Raw genomic sequence first — 13,369 nt, forward strand, 5'->3', positions numbered from 1 at the left:
AACCACATTTCAGGTACTGTGCTGTTGCACTCATTGCTCCCGGAAGCCATTTGAAATGACAGAAGTGTTTACTCTTTAAACACTGAAAGTGTGTGTCATACAGTAGATTACTTTATAGTGCTTCCTGGAACACAAAATGTTATCATTGCATAGCATCATCCTCTGATGTGGCATATGAGAAAATGAGTATTTCTTTGGTATAAAACCAAGGATGTTTGGGATGTCATGACTGAGGGAGTATTCACAAATTAATAGACATTAGCAGGCTGGTAGCGTCTCATAATGTAATAAAGAGTATTGGTATTTTCAACATCAAAAATATTAATGGAGAATTAAACAGTGAGTGTAATGTTGGCTTGACCTCTGCAGTTAAATGTATCTGACTTGCCATTAGAAAACCAAATTACCATTCTCCTTAATTAAGAGACGTGCCTTCGCATTATCACCAGTAAAGAAACTAGTCACATTGCTGCATACAGTATAGCACTGACAGATGGTTGCACTTCAGATGAACTGCAAATTTCAAATGATCTTAACCTGTGTGGTAATAGAAAACAGACAATATTAACAGTACTATTTCCTCAGTGCAGAATGGATTCTGTAACACTGGCACTCTGGCAGCCTGCCAGCTCCTGTCAATCAAACAAGGACACAGACATCCCTCCAGCTGAAATATTGGAAGTGCTCCTATTCGTCTCAAAGACCTTTTTCTTTCTTTAAATAATGAAAAAAACTATTACAAATAAATAAATTATTTGTTATTGGACATGTGGGAAGTGGAACAAGCAACCTTTTATAAAGATTAGGACTGGGTATGGTTACAAAATATTCAATACCGTGACTTCGATACCGGTTCCTGAACGATACTTTTTTCGATACCAATTTTATAAAATCCATTTTAACAAAAAGAAATGACAAAATTACACATTATGGCAACAATTCATTCAAAACATTTTTCAGCTCTTACTACATGAGCCCTGTCTCTGTGTAACATAGAGTTTTTCCTGCGAGCCTCTACGACGTGTAATGTTAGACAGCAAATCACAAGCTTTATTAGATCTTGGTAGAAGCATGCTGCATGCTTATTGGCTCACTGACGTTGATGAGATTTACTCCTTGAGATATTGCAATTGGGTATTGAATCACGAGGCATTTTTTCGATACTCGTTACTTTAGAGGCAATTCAGTCGTTTCCTAAAAAGTATCTAATTCAGTACCCAGCCCTAATAAAGATGTTATGGCGAATATGCCAGCAAACAGATGCTAATTTACTCATACAACAGACACAGAGCAACATTAAGATTGATTTGTTCTTGGCCACCTGAGAAATGTTTACTACCCTTTTGAGCTCTGGTTTGGTCTCTATTATCTGAAAACATATTTGGCTCTTTAGCTTGCTAGATGTTCACATAGGTAGCCAAATACTTTGCCTGTTGCAGTTTGTTGCTGGACAAGTAGAGTTGGTTTTAAGAGCTTTTTTTGCTTAAAACTACTTATTTTTTTTTATTACTGCTTCCTGCTGCAGCTGAGTTCGCTAGCTGGAAAACCAAAACAAAGAGCTGAAAGATGCTCTGTAGGGCAGCTGCAGAGTCGGGCGATAATTCTCTGTGGGCTTATCACTACGAGCAACATCAGTCACATTACACAAAGTCATTTGATCCATTGTTAATATGAAAATATTGATTAGTGCTGCTTTAAAATTGTCCAATTGTTCTCAAAACAATTATTAGTACTCTCAAGAGAATTTTCCACTTTCTGTTGCTGCTCAAATTCTTGGTTTCTACTCAGTGTGATGCTGTGCAACCTCAAATTTTATATAGCTGTTGATTTAAGGAAGCTATAGTTTCAATGTCAATCTTTATCGCTCTATCAACCAGTGCTTTTTTCCACTCATTTGCTGCTGTCATTATAGATATTAGCGTTCAGTTGTCACAGTCACTGTTATAATTGGCAGGCACTTAATTGCCATGTCCCTGTAAACATGCTGCTCGTGTTCTGTTAGTGATGAGTCATTACTGGAAGCCTTGGCTTTTTGTTTTACAGTGACGTGTAAGATGTATAACCATAATAAACAAAAGCTGAGCACCATTCCTCGTCACAGTTGTTGCCGGGTAGCTATTCCATTTGAAGCTAAAGGAGAATGTGTCAATTATTAGCTCATGTATGTAGACTGACGTTTGGGGACATTCATACGTTTTTTTACTGTAGATGTCATTCATGGCATTTAGATTTCAGTCAAAGTGTATTTATCTTCCATGCTTTATATATTATTTGTATTTTCTGATACCAGTTGTTCAGTTTAGACATTCACTTCTTGATGGTCTCTGAGTCCCGAAGACAGATTACATCTGAATCAGTTCACAACATCATAACACTAAGGCTGATTACTGTTAGGGCCAGGGCATGAAGTTAACTTTTTTGACCACCAGCCACTGTGGCAGGTGGATTTTTAAATCCACCTGCCACAGTTTTTTTGCGTCATAAAGGTTAAAAACAGGAATTGCTGTAACACATAACACATGAATGTTTTTTGTATAGTTCTTAAAAATAAAAAAATAAATAAAAAGGAAACTTGTGGGGCCAGGTTAGCTCAGTTGGTAGAGCAGGCGCACACATATAGAGGTTTACTCCTCGACGCAGCAGCTGCGGGTTCGACCTGCAGCCCTTTGCTGCATGTCATTCCCCCTCTCTCTCCCCTTTCATGTCTTCATCTGTCCTATGGAAATAAAGACCTAAAATGCCCAAAAAAATAATCTTTAAAAAAAAAAAAAAAAAAAAAGGAAACTTGTTTTGGGGAGAATAATACTTATTACTATTAATTAATTACTCTGGGCTGAGATTTTCTAGTAACCTTACCAAAAAGGCTCAGGATGCTGCAAATGTTGGTAAAATATGAAAAAGACTGGAGGATTTAAAATAAGAATGTATTGAATGAATCAAATATGAACATATCTGTCACTGTCAGTGGCTTGTTAATCTTTACATTGTTAGTTAATTTCCTATCCTGGGCTGGGACACATTCATACGGTTTAATAAAGTTCTTATTGGACTTTAACTTATCATGGCACTTACAATAACGTAGCTGTCCTCAATTTAGGTCATCCTGTACGTCTCATCTGCGTTTTTTCCTGCATCCACCGTGTGCGTTTGTGTGTGTGTCTGTGCGTGCGTGTGTTTGTGTGTGTGTGTGTCTGTGTGTGTGTTTGTGTGTGATTGTGTGTGCGCGTCAGTCGCGGGGGAAACGGAGCAGCCCTGCCCGCTGCAGAGAGCCGACAATTTGAAACAGCAGCCGCTGACTTTAGAGTGAAAAAACGTTACAGCGTACATTGATGTTAAAATGTCTACAGGTTGGCAGGACAGTCTGAAATGTTTTGCACGGTCTTTCGCTGTACGTTTTGTTGGTAAATATGAGATGTTCGAGTCACACACACGTCTCGTCTTCATATCAGAAACTAGGAAATTAACTTTACCCGTTCTCACTCCCGCTTGGTCAGTGGCTGCACATGGGACTGCTGGGATTGTGTGAGTATTGAAAATGCGATAGGGGGCCCCGGCTGTCAATCAGTGTCTTCCAGTGATGCGGGCCCCTGATTGGACCAGGCCCGTAAGCAACGGCGTACCCTGCTTACCGATAGTTACGAGTCTGAATCACTCAATTCTCATTGGCTACCCGCCAATGTGGCAGGTAGATTGACAGTTTCACCCGCCAATCACAAAAGTTACCCGCATTTGGCGGGTGGGCGGGTGCCAATTTCATGCCCTGGTTAGGGCTAAACATTTCAGATTAATGTGCTTAATCAATTATTTGCTTTGATTTGATTAATTACTTGGATTAATTGATTATTTGCTTGGCTTATAAAATGACAGAAAATAGTAAGAAATACCCTTCACATGTTCCCAGAGTCCTCTGTGACAGTCCACAACCCAAATAGACTGAGTTTACAATGATATCCAACTGAGAAATCTGCAAGTATTGGAGAAGCTGGAAAAAGAGACTATTTGGTTAAAAAGTGATGATTTATCGATTATAAAGTCAACCTTATAATTCATTCTTCTGTCGATCGATAATCAATCAGTCATTGTAGTTTCAATTACTATTAAAGCTTAAGAAGTGCTATCAACTGAAAATCTGAGGCCGGGAACTTCTAGGTCGAAATTCGATTTAATTCTGATCTAGCTCTAAGGTTCCAGTACAGTAAGGTTAGCATTTTGAAGCCCTGATTCATTGATCATCTTAATTTAACCAGAGAGGAGTCTCTAAACAAACACTGTCTTTCCCAGAAATGCATGTTTCACATTCACAAAGTTACGCTCTTTTACATGGGGAGCTGCCCTTCACAGATCGCATGGTCTTCTATTGAACAGCTCCACTGAAGCAGTTACTACAGCTTGCTCATGACTACCTGAGTAGTTATCAGGGCTGCCCCTGGGGGAGGGGGGTTTCATGTTCAACTTCCCCACCTTTATTTCCTCAGCCTTTCTTGGGATTTGGGATTAGGCTCTCAGTCATAGACTACTTCTTTAATCATTAAGTTGCCACCAGCAATCTATCCAATCCCCAATTTCCGTCTTTTCTGCAGTATAATTGGCTCACTATGGAACGAACCAAAGTGCTCAGAGGCTTTACACACAAAATATAATAGGGATCAGAGAATGTGGAGTTATTGGTTTTGGATTGAATAGAAGATGAGGATCATTAATAATACAGGTTTACACACAATGCTTAGATCATCTAAGAAAAACACAAGCCCTCAGTGGTTGGTCCCTTTTTTCATCAATATATTTTTGTGTCACAGCGTTTGTCTGCGCTCTAGTTCTGTTGTTGTCTATTGAGACTGTTCTGTCTTGGAAAAGCTTTATTTAGTAGCTGTTTTTTCATTATTTTTCCCATGGTTTAAAATATCTTCTGATTCATCTACATTTTGAAAGATGTCTGTCATTTGTTCATCTCTGAAAAACATCCTTCACCCTTGTTTACTAAATACTGGCATAACATTTTTTTTTCCTGTGCAATAACCAGCCAAATCTATGAAGTTAAGGGTATGTAGGTTTAATCAAATCTACATTAGGTTAGTGATTGGCTATGGCTTCCAAATTATAGCCGGTTGCAACACAGTCTCGCGACTGGGTTGCCCATTAACGGTTCAAGTGGAATTAAAGCAAAATTACTTGTTACTCGTTGCTAACAACAAAACTTGCCTAGGGACATAATACCCCGTGAATAAGTGGGCAGTAGACAAAGGGTGATGTGACGTAAAATCCATTCCAGCTAGTGCTGGGCACAATACCAAGAACACCTGTACATAATGTAGTCCAGTTAAACACCTGTGCTATTAATTCAGGATCAAAGTCTTCAATGAATTCCATTTTTGTTTTTCAAATTACGCCCTACATCTCCTTTCAGAAGTACGAGAGAGAAACATTTCTTTTGTATCCTTTTCCCACAGAGTTACAAACCACACACAGCTAAAGTGCTAAAGGGTATAACAATGTAGTATCTTTCTCCATATTTTCAGTCTATATCACAAACTTGGTTCAAACAGGTTCAGATTCTCAAAACATCAAAACATGTTTGGCTTCATTTTCAACAGGATGGTATTTTGAGATTTTTTTCACTTCCATATTTTATTTTTGACGAAATACAAAAAAAATTATCTCAACCAATCAATGGGTAAGAAAGGCTGAATCACCCAAATTTCAAGTGTTTATATATTATTTTGTGCATACAGTATAAATACACAGGATGGTAAACTACAAGGACTACCTATTTTCTACCAGATACACACACATTGCGTTATGCTTGAGTTTCAGTAACAATGCAACAGTTTCAACATAAACTTGTCAACATTTCAACCTTCATGAAGGGAGGATTTATTGCAGGACAGGATTAGACTGCATTCATTTTAGCTAGGTGTACCCAATAAATTGCCAATTGAATGTATATTGGGATATAGTGTGTGTTCTGGAAATTAAACAAGCATTTGTAGATATATATAAATATTTATTTTTGGGCTGATCCAGGTAATCTGATGGCTGGAAGAATCTAAGTACTTTAGGACATTGATTCAAACCTTTTGTTAAAAAATAACCAGAGATTTTAGAGGAATAGATATTGCACCTCGGAAAAAACGGTTTGGCAGAGTTTGTGACGACTGACTCCTTTCTTTTTGTTTAAATCTAATTGTTGTTATATCACCCAAGAGAGACACCTTTGTTAAAGGCAAGCAAACAAGCACCAAAAGCTGCTGCATACAGCTGTTGTGTGAACACAGCACAATATTGAGGGGCGTGGATATGCTTTCCTACTGCATTCAGGGGGATCCATGTCCCCTCCCTTTGTAGGAAGCAGGCTGTTTCAAGCGAGCAGTACTGTATCAGATCTTGGTTTCTGAACTGTGATGGGCAATTTCAAGCTCTTTTGCGACAGTTGTCCTTTATGGGTTATTGCAGTTCAGACTGAAGCAAATTTGAAATTAATTTGGTGTAAAAAAGTGTAAGCCTTCGTTTAGGTACCATGTCGTTGAGTAATTGAGGTCTGATCAGTGCTGAGAGCACCGGTTGGGTGAGCGGTCAGAATTTACTCCACAGCTGTCGGAGGTCTTGAGGATAATTCAACAAAACATATTTAATGTGAGTTGCCCACATGATTACGAAGCTTTTTTCCTCTAATATACAAACCGGCTACATTATCTTCAAAGGGACTCGTTCTACTGTATAGTGCACGTTTTTAGGGCCAAGTCAGGAAAAACGTGTCTGACGGAGATGTACTGTCAATACTCAAGGACAAGCAAAACAAACGTTCAAGAGCTGAAATAGATTCCCAGCGATATCACACAGAGCTGCCAAACTGGTGCTGTGTTTTTCATTTCCTCTCTTTTATTAACCCCTCCGTATTTGTTCAGTGCTCTCTGCTGAGTATATACTGTACGTAATATCTCCTTCTTTTGGTGAAGGCTACATAAATCTGAATCCTTTATCAGCCGCCAGCACACCTCCTCGAAGACGCCCGGGCGGATTCTGTTATTTTTATCTAATCATTTCCTGAGCATATTCTGGTGTCAGGATCCATCCTGGCTGACAAGTGCTGGTTCCATTCGAGTCCCCTATCGCCCTGTTTTTCCAGTGTTTTGCCATGACACCTGACTGATAAGGGTGTTGTTCAGTGTGCATGTAGAAGTGGAAGGATTTCAGCAGTGACACACAGCATTTAGCACAGAGAAGTCATTCACTATTGCCCATGGTGACAGTTTATCTCATAAATGTTTTTGTTTTGTATTTTGATTGAGGATTTTATGCCTGCAGACCTTAGCTTTTGATGGCACTTCTGAGACTCGTGCTTATTCACTGCAGAAGAAAAATGGTGTCTTGAGGAAATGTGAAGAGTCAGAGATGTCATTAATCCACAGGCTTCGGTCAAAGGAGCCTAGATTTGCATGAATTTGTGGCCACTGTGAAACTAATGCCAGGTTTAAATTACAGCTATATTTTCTGCCTTTGTTGATATTTAATTTTATTGTGCATTTATGGCATTAAATTAGCAATGTGCCATTTTTAACCGTTTGGCAATTCTCCAAACAGATTGAAAAATGCCCTCCTTTGTGAGTCTGGCATTACAAAAAACATCCTATGGGACGCTGAGTCATAATTCTTGACCCTGAAACAGTGCTTTCCGGGTGATGTTTCTGGATAAAAGGGGTATTGTCACTTGCCAATCAATTTTTAGTGTCAGGTTTACTATTGGCAACAAATGGAAACCCACTCATGCAGTTCACCCTCTTGCTGATTGCATCTCTCTGATCAATCTATGTCTGTCCCTGAGATTTTTAGTTTTTGCCAAAGACAAGTGCAAAGTAAAAAGGAAGTTCAGGTTCCAAAATATGGCCGTTCTTTCTTTCGTGTGTGTATGTATGTGCATTGAACCTCATTGCTGGGCACAGAGAGGGCAGTGAGGGAGTGTTATGTTGCTGAAGTCCACCACTCCCATTTGCCTGTCTGTCAGATGTCTTGCTTGGCTGAGCTCCACACAGTGATGGTGTTGACAAAATGACAGGAGGGGGGCACACTCCAGTGAATGTCAATTTCGCTGTATAGCACCATTTCCCTAGGAGCACTGAAGCTCCCACACACCAAAACAGATGAGGGAGAGAGCTGTAGTTTATAAAAGGTAAGCCCCACAGAGTTGACAATTTGCATAGAGCATACAGGTCACATGCATGCCTAACAACATACACTACATATTCTCTGCTCCTATACAAGCATAATACGCACGCACGTAGAGTTAAATTATATCCCAGCAGCTGCAATTAGCTGGCATATAGAAAACATCACAATCAAAATGCTGCCTGACGTTGTGTCGCTATGACAAGGTGGTGGTGGTGGTGGTGTGTGTCTAAGCACAGATTCAGTGTCATTTGTTCAAACAGATCCTGTGTTCTCTGAGCTTTTCCTTGGCTTGCTTACTGTCCTGATTTGACTGGTGGGATTAGAGACGCATTCTAATGTGTCTCTAATCTTATAATCTGTCTAATAGGAGCGCAGTAACTCTGGAGCCCTTTAATATGTAAACACAGATCGAGTTGGGGGATTGTGGAGGTTTTTGGGGACATTTATGAGTTTTTTTGGCCACCAGCTACTGTGGCAGGTGGATTTTAAAATCCACCAGCCACACAGGCTTTTTGCCAGCAATTTTTATTTTGGCCTTGTAAAAGTGAAATACAGGAAATGCATGAGCATCATTCTTGAACTTGCTAAGAATACACATTTAAGTGCTATCAAGTTAATACCGAAATCAATATAATTAATGAGAATTAGAATCTAGAAAGTTTTTTCATTTATTGATTTCCACTGTCACAGACGGTTATCATATACTGACTGCTTCTCTGAGCCATACACGAAACAGTCACTGCAGTACATTTGTTCTGTACTACTGTTATATATCAGTCACTACCGATGTGGCAAATAAATTGACAGTTTCAACCACCAATGGCTAAATTCACCCTCAATTGGTACGTGGTTGGGTGTTAATTTCAGGCACTGTTTATTACAGATCTGAATCTATAAGATTGATATTGGAATTCACAGAGCATTACTTTTTGTAAATGCATTAATCGTCTGTTGCATTCGCACAACTCACTTCAGATGTTAGGTAAGTTATACTAAACAACCTCCCTGGTGTGGTTTTAAAATTAGCATTTGATGACAGGTGTTTGGATTAACACTGATTTAATGAGCGTCATGAAAGTCCCTGGAGGATGAATGTGACGTTTGGGGATTACCTACTTCCATGATACTGTTAAAGACAAGCAAATAAAAAATCTCTGCTCCAAATCCATTAAATGTATCCGTGCCCTTATCTGCACACCAGTTAATGACTTGGACACAACACTAACATCACACCACCACTTTTACTACTGTGTAAGTGGAACCGATGCCTTTATTGTTGAGATGTGAATCTCACAATATGGGAGTATTACATTCCTTTACAAGTCTTTGTAAAATGATTGCCATGATGGCATTCTTTATCTCGATGGCACGCTTAAATGGAAATGCATACACAAGGTTGTTTACAAGGCAGCAGTCTCCAAGGTAGCCTAGATGTTCTGAGCAGTATTGTCGGAACTGATTTTGATGGCAGCATTACGTTAAAGTAACTTTAATGTGCTTTTATTTTCACAAACCCCTTTTAATTGAAATGATTACATTAATACATGCATGAATGCTTGATACTTTCTTTCTGTGGCATTTTTCTAGCATTAGCCAATCAATGTATTCATACTCTGCTAGCGCCTCTATAGGAAATAATGGCATGTATACAATGTATTCTCATGATTATAAGCTCTGGTTCGTACAACACAATCAAAATATTCTTTAAATAAGAAAAACTTAATTGCTCACACATCTGTTCAGCGAGAATATGGCTCTGCTGTGGTTAAGGTTACGGCAAACATAGCTTTAGAGTTTTGTGCCAGGGTTTCAATTTAATGTAATAGCTAGTTGAGCCCACACAGTCTACCATAGTTGTATAAATAGTAATGAAAATACCACAATCATTGTACAAAACAATACATTTCCTGTGAGATCAGGCTCCTCTTCTAACAAAGCTGTATTGTCATATTGCTGCTTCCTTCAGCCAACATGACTTATTTTGGTTATTTCAAATGCACCTGCGAGCACCAGTCATGACATTGCCACATTCAAACAATAAAACGCGAACACTAACATAAAATATCTACCCTTCAACTTCAGACATCTTCCACATTTGCGTTTGTTTTTATGCTCAAGCTGGCAACTCATAAGACTTGTACATTAAAATATTTGAGAAAGATTGCCTAAATTACCAAAACCAGTTTATACGCTTTCATTCCTTGAGTCCTTGTTACATTAACTCCTTGACACAGTATGTGATGAGACTATTTAATTTCCTTGCCTGCAGAGTGGCAACCTGAAGTATGCTTTAACAAGCAATGGATGTTCATACAGTGTGTGCAGGGTGATGCATGATTCTCAGTATGTTCGGGAAGTTCAGTCTGTCACATAGAGACCCTCATAAGAGTCATCACAAAGTCACGTGTTAGGAAACAATAACGTGTAGTTAGTGTGAATCTGCACTACAAAGCGCATTATGTCTGCCCACCTGCAGGCATTATGAATAATTTGCTCTGTTGCTAGAAGTGTTTTAATGTCTTCATTCTGGTGAGCACATTATGCATGCTTGTTGTGTGAATCGTAAATTGAAAGAACTGGTTGGTGTTGTTTTCACAAAGAACTTTTGTGTAACGAAAAGGGATGCAGATGTCTCGTGGAGCGTCTATCTCAAAAGTAATTATCATTAATAATAATAATAATAATAATTAATAATAATAATAATAATAATAATAATAATAATAATAATAATTACATTAGATTATACAGTTTGAGTTCCAACAGTCAGTGGATTTGTTAGTCAGCTGAGTATGAATCAGCAACAATTTCGATATAAGTCAATCTAGAAGAAAAGTGCAGGTTCAATCTTCTCTAATATGAATAAGTTCTGGGTTACTGACTCTCCTCTGATAGTAGATTGAATATTGTTTGGGTTTTGGAGTGTTGGTTGGACAAAGCAAGACATCTGAACATTTCACCCTGGACTCTGGGAACTGGGAACCATTAATCTGTTATTTAAGGAAGTGAGCAGATTAATCATCAATCAATGCAGATGTAAATTAGCCTAAGGCTAACTCTGGTGCAATGCATCAAATGGTTACATTTATGTTTTAATTGCACATTGTCCCTTACAAATAAAATTGAAATTGAATCAATAATGAAAATAACCGTTAGTTGCATTCTTTCAAGTTATTTCTCCTCTTTAGAAAATGTCAGAGTACTACATGTTTTGTTTTTTCTTGGTTGCTGCAATGCGTTTTTTAAACCAACTGTACAAATGAAATCATTTGAAATTATAGAGAAACGATGGCTCTTCGTGGGATCCAATACATAGTGTGTGAGAGAATGTCGAACAATGGCGTCGATCTGGAAACCTGACAGCTTTAAAAAGACACGAACAATGGACACCTGTGGGAGTTAAAAAATGTCCCTGCTCAACTTGACCTTGTCAATATTCTCCTTATCAGACTCAATCCAGACAAAGGGTCTGCAGTGTCACCTGCTGTGGGCATTGACTGCAACTCAGTGGGAGCAACTCTCAGTATGCCTGTCCTTCCTTGAATTGATGCTTAATAAAGAGCCAGTCCTTCAAATCCCCCACTGCAATTCAGATGTAGTTCATAGATAGAAGACACATTTGGCAAGATACATTTTCTACAGAGGCTTTAACAATACAGTAGAACATACTCAGTGTTTACTATTAGAGAAACTAGAGTAGCAGTCACTGCAGCATATTGGAGTGTCCCATATCTCTGTCTGTTCATCCCGTGAGTCTCTCAAAGCTTGTACAACTTACATTAATCCAACACCTCCCAACCTGAGTTGACAACAGGTTCCTCTGAATAAAGTGCTTGGCTGCACAGCGAGCAGAATCCAATTACTTAAATGGATAGGACTAATAATAAAATATTACTTCCAACCTAACCGGATTAACAATGATCTTGTGCTCTAGGGAATTTGAGCTGCCTTTCCATATAAACACTTTTTTTTAAATATATACACAGCTTTTAAGCAAGTTTACCTTACTTATTCTGCTTTGTGTTCATGGACTGGAGGAGAGATAATAAATGCATGTTGGACAAACAAGGTGTGTGTGTGTGTATGTATGTGGGGGGAGGTTGGTTGGAAGGCAGGGCTCTTTAAAAAGTCTGTTTATGTGCTTACTGCTGCAGCTCACTGTATAGCTGAATTAAAGTACATGCACGTCAGGTCAGCTAGGGAATGCTAAGCACAGGAAAATACAAGCAGTTTGTAGACTTCACGCCACAGAAAATTCAGATGAAAGAAAAGGGTAAGACGCACTAAATCAGCAACCAAGTCTCAACAGTGAGACACACGGTGCACAGGGCTCTGGTCTACTTAGGCTGATTGGTATCTCTTCATCTACTTCAATGTTCTCTTCCTGTGTGATTGTTTACACAAAACCCCAGGTACCCTAGAAAGTACCATTTCCTATTTGATTTTAGGGGCTGATACCAAATCCTGAAATTGATGCTTTAGCAGAAAAATGTTCATACTGGAGCTTACTCTTCCCTGAAAATACTGGATGGAGGAAGCTAATGATAGCAAGAGGGCCAAGTATGAAGACCTGGTGGACGAGTGTCGCAACCTGTGTTGGGGCGTCCAGCTCTATCCAGTTAAAAAGGGGGATGTAGGAGCTTCGCAGGCAGGTCCCTCAGCAAAGTGCTTAGTTTTCTTACGACAGGGGGTACATTTAAACAAAAGCCATCAGAAGTTTCACTGAGGCAGTGGAAAGATCGTCTACACTGATTATGTGTTAAAAAGGAGCTTGGTTTCAACAGGCAGTTAAAACTGTCTGCAACAGTCAGTACATTTACATGTACACCAATTTTCCACTGTTATTGCGAATATGACAATAGTCCGAATTTGATACATGTCATGTAAACAGCATATTCCGGTTGGATATTACGAATAATGCCTTTTTCCGAATATAGCATTTTCCGATTAAGCGCATTCGGAATATGCGTCTCAATCGGGGTTTTTACCGCAGGCTTATGGTCAACTCTGTGCGTTGTTATGGTTTCTGTACACAAACCAACCAGCCAACAGTTTGCAAGGCTGGAGACCCGATAAGAAGGAGAAACACAGCTACTTTTAAACATTATCAAAGACTTGAATATCAACAGGTTTTTGGATCTGCGCAAACATCGCTACGCCGACCTTTTCAAGAAGCTGGTTGAAGGAATGAAAGAGGGATGCTGTGTTC

At 39.0% G+C, this 13,369-nt stretch overlaps 1 protein-coding gene across 1 annotated transcript in view; it reads left to right on the forward strand.

Annotated features, from left to right (window-relative positions):
* The window catches only part of luzp2 (leucine zipper protein 2), a 180,014-nt gene that overhangs the window by 9,821 nt on the left and 156,824 nt on the right, over positions 1-13,369 (forward strand). The window lies entirely within an intron of this gene.

This window comes from Sander lucioperca, chromosome 3 (assembly GCF_008315115.2).
Source record: "Sander lucioperca isolate FBNREF2018 chromosome 3, SLUC_FBN_1.2, whole genome shotgun sequence".
Taxonomy (NCBI): domain Eukaryota; kingdom Metazoa; phylum Chordata; class Actinopteri; order Perciformes; family Percidae; genus Sander; species Sander lucioperca.